The sequence below is a fragment of the Lissotriton helveticus genome, chromosome 1_2 (assembly GCF_964261635.1).
Source record: "Lissotriton helveticus chromosome 1_2, aLisHel1.1, whole genome shotgun sequence".
In the NCBI taxonomy this organism is placed as follows: Eukaryota; Metazoa; Chordata; class Amphibia; order Caudata; family Salamandridae; genus Lissotriton; species Lissotriton helveticus.
In genome coordinates, this window is record NC_136058.1 from 287,816,980 (window position 1) to 287,825,685 (window position 8,706).

Here is an 8,706-nt window from a genome sequence, read left to right on the forward strand (position 1 = left end):
TACATTTCCTTTGTTTTTCCTTCACCCTTAACTCAGTGTCCCTTCTATTCCACTCATTGTACATGTTTTCACCAGACTTTTCTTTAAGCCACTATGGACATATTTTAGAAGCAGGATCTCTGCCCTTCAACAAACGAAAAGGGCTAACTTCAGTAATGGAATGCGGTGTAATTCTATACATCCACAATCTTTCCCTTAATAAACTTTTCCAATCCTCTCCTTCTTTTGTGACCTCAGTAGTGTAACTCTTTAAAACTCTATTGAAGCGTTCCACCTGACCATTTTCATGGGGCGCATACAATGATGTAGTGATATGACTAATACCTTGACCTTTGAGAAATTGTTCCATTTCGTTAGATATAAGTTGCACCCCATTATCAGTGACAATAATGGCAGGAGAACCTTCCCTTGAAAAAAATTCCTTAAAAAACTCTAGTACTTTACAAGTGGTGGCCATGGGAACCATTTTCACCTCGGGCCATTTAGAATGATTGTCCACTTACACTAGAGCATAACGAGAATCAAGTGGTAAATTAAGGAAAGGACCAGAAATATCAAACGCTAATTTCTTCCAGGGTTCTTGTGGCCATTCAACAGGTTTAAGGGGCGGAACATTAAGTTTCAACACCTTATCACTTGCATTACAGACATCACAATCTCTAACAACACGATCTGCCATACGATCCATGCCTGGCCACCAAAAATAGCCCCTGATCAATCTTTTCATTGCCGACATACCTAGATGAGAGTTATGAGCCATCTTAAGAATTATCTCTCTCACTCCCAAGGGAGAAACACACTTACCATCCTTGTAGATAAAATCACCATCTAATTTCAAATCCTCTGAAACCTTAAACAACGGTATAATGTCCTCAGGAACATTATGTTTTTGTGGCCAACCGTCCACCAAAAATTTCTTAAATAATTGCCACAACACATCATTCTCCTCACTTTTTTTCCAAGATTCTTCCGATATACTTGCAAAAGCACCAACAACCACATCTTGGATGGTGGTGACAACATCCACCTCATCATCTTTATCCTTCGGATCGGACTCACATGGATGACGTGACATAAAGTCAGCTGTAACATTCTTTTTGCCAGGAACATATTCCGTTATGAAACAATATTCCTGTAACCTAGAAGTCAATCTAGCAATTCTTGCGGTGGAATTCCAACCACCACCAGGTGAAAGAATATTAACCAAGGGCTTGTGATCAGTCCTTAAAATAAACTTTGTTCCCCAGATATAGTTCCTGTAATGCCCTATAGCCCAGACACAAGCAAGCAGTTCCCTCTCAATGACCGCGTAACGCCTCTCTGTCTCATTCAAAGTCCTTGACGCAAAGCATACATTCCACTCTTCAAAACCACTCTTTTGAGACAAAACTCCTCCAATCCCATAAAGACTAGCATCAACAGTTATTATGCATTGTTTCTTTAAATAAAAAGGTCTTAGAGTGGGTGCATTAATAATATCCTGTTTTATCTCATTAAAAGCCTTTTCCTGTGAATCAGTCCATTCAAACTGCACATTGTGTCTTAATAAACTTCTCAAAGGCTCCATATTAGTTGCAAAGTTAGTTACAAACTTAGAATAATACTCACACATTCCCGCAAAGGATAGTAACTGGTCTTTGTTTTTTGGAGATGGCGCTTTCATAATGTCTTCCACATTTGATCTCTTTGGGATCACACCATCACCTGTGAGAGAATGCCCTAAATATTCTACACTTTTCTTGAACATTTTGCACTTGTGAGCCTTAAGTGTTAACCCATTTTTCTCCAATCTACTACAAACCTCAGAAAGGTGTTTTAAATGATCCTGATTGTTACCTGAAAAAAATCAAAATATCATCCTGGAAACATTTGACAAAAGAATATACGTCCCTGAAGATGTTAAACATAATTCTCTGGAATACCGATGCCGCTGAGGCTAAGCCAAAAGGCACCCTTGTGTATTGGTATAACCCCTGAGGTGTGATGAATGCTGTTAACATGTTTGAGTCATCTGTCAATGGCACCTGATGATACGCGGACCTTAAGTCCAGCGTGGAAATACTTTGGCACCTTCCAACATGGAGACTACCTCATTAATATTAGGTAATGGGTGACAATCCACCACTATCTCAGAATTCAATGCTCTTAAGTCCACACATAACCTTAAACTTTTATCCGGCTTCCGGACCAAAACAATTGGAGAAACACATTCAGAAGAATGTATGGGTTCTATAATTCCTTTATTAACAAGATCTGTTAACATCTCCTTGAGCTCCTCCCTTACATCATTTGGTACAGGTCTAATTTTTTGTCTAACCGGTTTAGCACCAGCTTTGATCAAATCCGAATAATTTTTGAGTTTTCACAAAGAGTCAGAGAAAACATATTTATATGAGGCTTTTATAAAAGTCTCCATGTCTTCCTCACCTGTAACAGAAATATGATTAGAACCAACCATATCATCCAAAATAACAGGATCCTTCAGTCTGGAATTCAACATTATCCCTAATTTATACTGATCCCTCCAACCAAGGACATTTATACCTTTTACCGACACATGTTATGTTATGTTATGTTAAGGCCATATTTTTTGAGCGCACGGCTGCCCAAGGGGGCGTCCCGGCGCTTTTGCAAAGAGGCCTAAGATCTACAAACACATAGAGGAGCAGCACAGTTGTCAAAAGAGTTACACAGAAAAGAGGAGAGTCTTCAACTCTTTCCTAAACGCCAGGAGGTTCGTAGCTTTGCGTAGAGGGAGAGGGAGCTCATTCCAACATCGGGCTGCCACAAATTGAAAGGCTCGTTCTCCCATCCGAACACGCTTAGCCGGAGGCACCTCCAATTTAGCCAGATCGGCAGATCGTAGCACCCTCCGTGGCACATAGAAAGCAATCCGCTTCCTAATATAATTAGGACCGATGGAATGAAGGGCTTTAAAGGCCAGCGTAAGAATTTTAAATCTAATTCTTTTCGAAATCGGCAGCCAGTGCAGCCTATTCAAAAGCAGATGTGCGCTGGCTCTCCTTGGCAAGCCGAAAATAGCTCTGGCCGCCGAATTTTGCACAACTTGCAGTCTGGCCAGAAGATACTAGGGCAGACCTGCAAAGAGTGCATTGGCGTAATCTAATCTAGATCCCATCAACGCCTGCACTACTGTCTTCCGATATTGTAGGGACAGCAGAGGAAGAAACTTCCTCAACATCTTGAGGATGCCAAAACATTTCCCGGATATCCCCATAACATGGGGGCTAAACGAGAGAGCATCATCAAGCAGCACTCCCAGATTTTTTACTTGGGAAGATGATTGCTCAGGGGGAAACATGTCCTGGGGCCACCAGGACTTCCAGTCCGGATCAGGAGCACAGCCGAAGAAAAGCAGCTCAGATTTATCTGAGTTGCACTTCAGGCTGTGCCTCAGAAACCACGCAAATACTGCACTCAAACAGCCCCTTATCCTGTCGCCGTCAAAAGCCTCACCTTTGCTGCAAGTGAACAAAAGCTGGGTGTCATCAGCATATGAGATGACCCGGGCCCCATAAGTCTCCGCTACAAGCGCCAGAGGGGCCATATAGATATTAAATATGGTGGGGCTCAGAATGGACCCTTGAGGAACCCCAACCTCTAGCGCTTGCATTTCAGCGGAGAACGGGGGAGCCCAGATCACCTGCCGGCGGTCCGATAGGAAAGACTTGAACCAGTCCAACACCGTCCCCCGCAGGCCGATCTCCCTGAGTCTTAAAAGGAGACCCGCATGAGGGACGGTGTCAAAGGCCGCCGACAAGTCCAGCAGGACTAACATAGCCTTCCCCCCCCGATCGAGCGTCTCCCTGATGGTGTCGGTCACCTCCACGAGGGCCGTCTCCGTGCTGTAATTCGCACGGAAACCAGATTGAGAATCATGCAGAATGTTATTCTTCTCAATAAAGGTGGTAAGAGTGAGTTGAACATGCTTCTCAACTACCTTCGCCAGAGCAGGGAGGAGGGAGATCGGTCTATAGTTAGCCCATTGCAGCGGATCTAACTGAGGCTTTTTGATAAGCGGCAGAATGAGTGCATGTTTCCACTCCCGCGGCACCGCTCCGGAACTCAAAGATAAGTTGAGCAGGGGGTTCAGCAAGTTGTTAAGTGCCGGAGCCACCCTGCCCAAACATCTCGCTGGACACGCGTCCAACGGTGAGCCCGATTGAAGCCGTGTCAGTAGCTCCAGGGAGGTTGTGCAAGTCATTTGCGGAAAGACCGATAGTGTGGGTTGACTTTCGGCTTCTGAGGCTGATACCGGTCCATTCTGGGCGAAAGCATCAGCTACCCCAGATACATCCACAGGGGGAAAGGAATCCTGAATGGCTAGAATCTTAGTGACAAAAAAGTCAGCAAGCTGTCGTATCCACCCTTCGGTATGAGAGTGAGGGGGAGCTCCTACAGCAGGCTCTGCAAACTCCTTAACAATTCTAAAGAGTTCCCTGCTTGTATTATCCGCACGATCAATCCTCCGCTCAAGGTATTCCTTTTTGGCTTCCGCAATCTTTTTATGGTAGCCTTTAATGGCCACATGATATTTAGATTTCTCCAATGGATCATATTTACGGCGCCAAAGACGTTCCGCCTTTTTACAGTCTTGACGCATGGAGTGTAATGTAGCCGTAAACCAAGGCGCAGAGTCGTGACGGGGAGCAGTTCTCGTGAACTTCACAGGAGCCAACTCCATAAATCTCAGTCGCAGCCATTCCTGAACCAGGGTTAGATCCGTTTCTAAAGACCCCGTCAACTTACAAGGATATTGACTGAGAGCATCGGATAACATATCCGCTGTCACTAGATGGAAGGCTCTAGATTGGCAAGATCCCTCCTTCTGTGTTCTTTGGCTGGACCTCGTCTCATAAGACATAACAAATTTTAATAAAAAATGATCGGACCAAAGGACTGGGAGCGGGGGAGAAACTGTTATCGGTGCCGTAGAAAAAAGAACATCTAACATATGTCCTTTGACATGAGTAGGGCTATCAATAAAAGCTTCGAGTCCCAAGGTTGCAGTTATTTCCAGTAATTTTGATGCATTAGCATCCGATGGTGAATCCAAATGTATGTTTAGATCACCCAACAGCACACAATGCGCAGAGCGCAAACAGGGTACGGAAAGAGCTGCCTGCAGGTCCTCTAAAAATGAACCTATCGGGCCAGGAGGTCTGTATACAAGAATCCCGGTACACGTCTGTGAGGACGAGAGGTTAAGAGTGAAGCCTAAAGCTTCACAGCCTGCAATGTTCTCCACAGGGAAGGTGGAACAACCCAAGGACTTGTCCACTATCAAGGCCACTCCACCTCCTCTACCCCCTACTCTGTCTTTCCTCCAGATGGTATAATTAGGCGGCAAAGCACAGACAACATCTGGTTCGGAGCCTGCCCCCAGCCATGTCTCCGTTAAGAAAAGACATGACATACCAGAGTTAGCAAGCAGGCTCCAAATATCTGTTGCATGGCACGCCAGAGACCTTGTGTTCAAAAGAGCACAATGGTGATTGTGGGTAAGAGGAGGACGAACAGGAGCAGGCGTCGCCAAAGGGCGCCAGCCACATGTGGGACAGCCTTTCCCCAGAAGACGACCTCCGGGGAAAAGACATTTACATCCCGATGGATGAACGCGCAAAGATGTCAGAACAGCTGCGCTGTACGACAGCACCCCAGATAGTGGAGGTCGACACATCCCCCGCACAAACAATTAGTTCTGCTATACCTGTAGTATCGACCAGAGTCCCGCCACGTACGCCTCCGAGACGCTGACGAGCGCAGACGGGCAGGACTCTGGCTCGACTCAGGCGCAGGGAGGGCGCGACCGCTGCGCGTAAAGTGGGAGCTTTAAATAGGACTCCCCAAAGGGCGTGAGGAGCGCTAGACCGCTCCCTCTGGAGTGACTCGGTGTCCAGCCCACTCCAAGATGGTGCCCGTCACTAATCACCGCCCGGGAACCGGACCCGCGAAAACGCGGTGCAATTTCCTTTATGGTGCAGGTAAGGGGCCCTGAATGGCGCTGCTAAAATCAGGGGATAATTATTAACAAAAATAAAACTCAGATAGACAAAAGGAGGTATTTTTAAAAAGCGTGCTGCGCGCTAGCGTTTTAAAGCTACAATAGCGCTGTAGGCTAAAGCATCAATGCCGAGGGCTTACCGGCAAGTGCTCGCCTTAAATAGGACTCCCCAAGGGCGTGAGGAGCGCTAGACCGCTCCCTCTGGAGTGACTCGGTGTCCAGCCCACTCCAAGATGGCGCCCGTCACTAATCACCGCCCGGGAACCGGACCCGCGAAAACGCGGTGCAATTTCCTTTATGGTGCAGGTAAGGGGCCCTGAATGGCGCTGCTAAAATCAGGGGATAATTATTAACAAAAATAAAACTCAGATAGACAAAAGGAGGTATTTTTAAAAAGCGTGCTGCGCGCTAGCGTTTTAAAGCTACAATAGCGCTGTAGGCTAAAGCATCAATGCCGAGCATTACATACAGTTTGATACTAGCACTTCTCCCTTTAAATGTCACAGTTGTCTCAAAATAGCCAATCATGTCAATGCGTGATCCATCACAACTCACCGGATTTATGTCAGATGGAATAATGTCCAATATATTAAAAACTGACTCAAGTCTTTCCGACAAGTACTATTTAGAAATTATGGTCCATGGTGATCCAGAATCAGCCCTGAGCCTTAATTCCACATTTGCCACTAAAACTAAACACATAGGAGAATTTTCCACAGAGATGTCATTTGGATTATCAAGATTAGCAACATTATTAGTAAGTGTGACAACAAACCCAGACATAGTTTCTTTCAGTAGTGAATTGCAAGTTACTTCAGACTGTCCAGAATCCCCTGAAACCCCAATCACTGATGAAACTCTTGGCTGATATTGTTGGGGCAATTTCTTTTGTTCACGGCACATATTTGCAAAATGTCCCACTTTTCCACAATTTTTGCGGTCTCTTCTTATAGCCGGGCACCCATTAAAAGAGGACACATGGTTTTTGTTTCCACACCTGAAACAATATATGTTTTTTCCATTCCTCTCAAACCTCCTATTGACATTTGGATTATGACTGTGACCCTGAACAGCATTCAAGTATTGATAATCATACTTTAACTCTTCTTCTCGTTTTACAACAGCAACCTCCTTTGTTTTTTCCATTTTATTATTAATATTTTTAACTGTGTGCATCCACTTTCTGTCTGTTCTAAGGCTTTGGCCGTAGATATAGCCTCTGATAATTTTTGATCTCCCATAACCCATAACTGTTCCTGTATTTTTTTACACTTAGTGTGAACCACAATCTGATCACGGATCATTTCATCTGAAATGTTCCCAAAATTACAATGCAAGCTTAGGGTACGTAAAGCAATCAAAAAATCATCAAACAACTCACTTTCTTCCTGTCTCCTAGTATAGAATTTAAACCTGTTCAATGCAATATTACTAGTAGGTTTAAACCTTTTTTCCATTCTCAGTAATGCTTCATTACATACATTAGTTGCTTCTGCATTCTCTGTAACATTCAAATGAGGGAGCGATCTAAATACCATCTGTCCTTCAGATTCAAGACAGTGCAGTAAAATACTTTTCTTTCTCTCTGCTCCCATCCTTTCTCCATCAATTGCCTTCATATAATTAATAAATTCCTCTTTCCATCTCGACCACGGCAGTGGTGGTTCTCCTTTGCTTTGTAAAAACTTTGTGTGCGGATCAAACGGCATTTTTTTTAAATGAGCTAAATTCTAATATTCCACAAGAATCTGTTATGTCTCAATGTTTTCCTAGTTACTTTCCTCTAAACCTCCATTCCGCTAATATTGCACAGAAATTTGGTAATATTAAATGTTCCTCCTTTGCTTTGACACACAAACCACATGTGAATTATTGTTTTGGTAGATTCACTATTAGTCTCATAGCATCCACGTGCACAGTTTACTTAATATCTACTTACTTGTAGATTCCTTTTCAAAACAGCAAGAATTTCTTTCTTTTAGCCAGAAACCCAAAAAAAAAACGAGCGTCCGATCATCTGTCCTCACAACAATAGCGTAGTGGTTGCTAAGGCTGTTAATAGGACAAACAAAATGTCCGCCACGTACAACGTGCCGATGTCACTTCCTCCCAGAATGCCTCATTCGACTTCTCCGCGCTTCCGACTGCGCACCGAACCAGGAATGGCGTTGCTCCCGAACTCCAAGTCCCCGTGCAGTCTTGCGTAGATATTTTGGTAAGAAGACTTTGAATGACGCCGCTGCTGAATAACGGCAGTTAAGATACCAGACTCCTTCCTAATGCCGCCGTATGATATCGATAAAATAAACAGACAGCACCTTCCGTTTTTGTTTGTCGCTTTCCTTGCGCTGTTTTCCTTATGATTTTGTAGACAAATTCACTTTTCCTGCGCCGTTTTCAGCAGTTTCCTTAAAACTTTCAGTTCCAGTTCTTTTATAACGTGGAATATTCTTCTCCTATCTTTCCACTTATCCACAAAAAATTAGTTTCAAAAAGGATTCTTCTACTATAAACCACAAAAAAATAATACTTTATCCTGAATATTCCCAAAATGTAAAATCCTTTCCAGAACACAACTCCTCTGTGCTGCTACTGCTCCTTTGTTGCGAGCGGTTTCCTGGTCCTCGTCGCCAATGAAAAAAGTAGTATAACTAAATAATAATATTAAATTAATTTATTTA

At 43.9% G+C, this 8,706-nt stretch overlaps 1 pseudogene across 1 annotated transcript in view; it reads right to left on the bottom strand.

Annotated features, from left to right (window-relative positions):
- LOC144807854 (DBIRD complex subunit ZNF326-like) overlaps nt 1–8,039 on the bottom strand; it is a 263,958-nt pseudogene extending 255,919 nt beyond the window's left edge. Inside the window, exon 1 of the transcript XR_013606476.1 lies at nt 7,965–8,039. The product of XR_013606476.1 is annotated as a DBIRD complex subunit ZNF326-like (transcript). The remainder of the gene's footprint in view (nt 1–7,964) is intronic.
- Between the last annotated feature and the right edge of the window lie 667 nt (nt 8,040–8,706).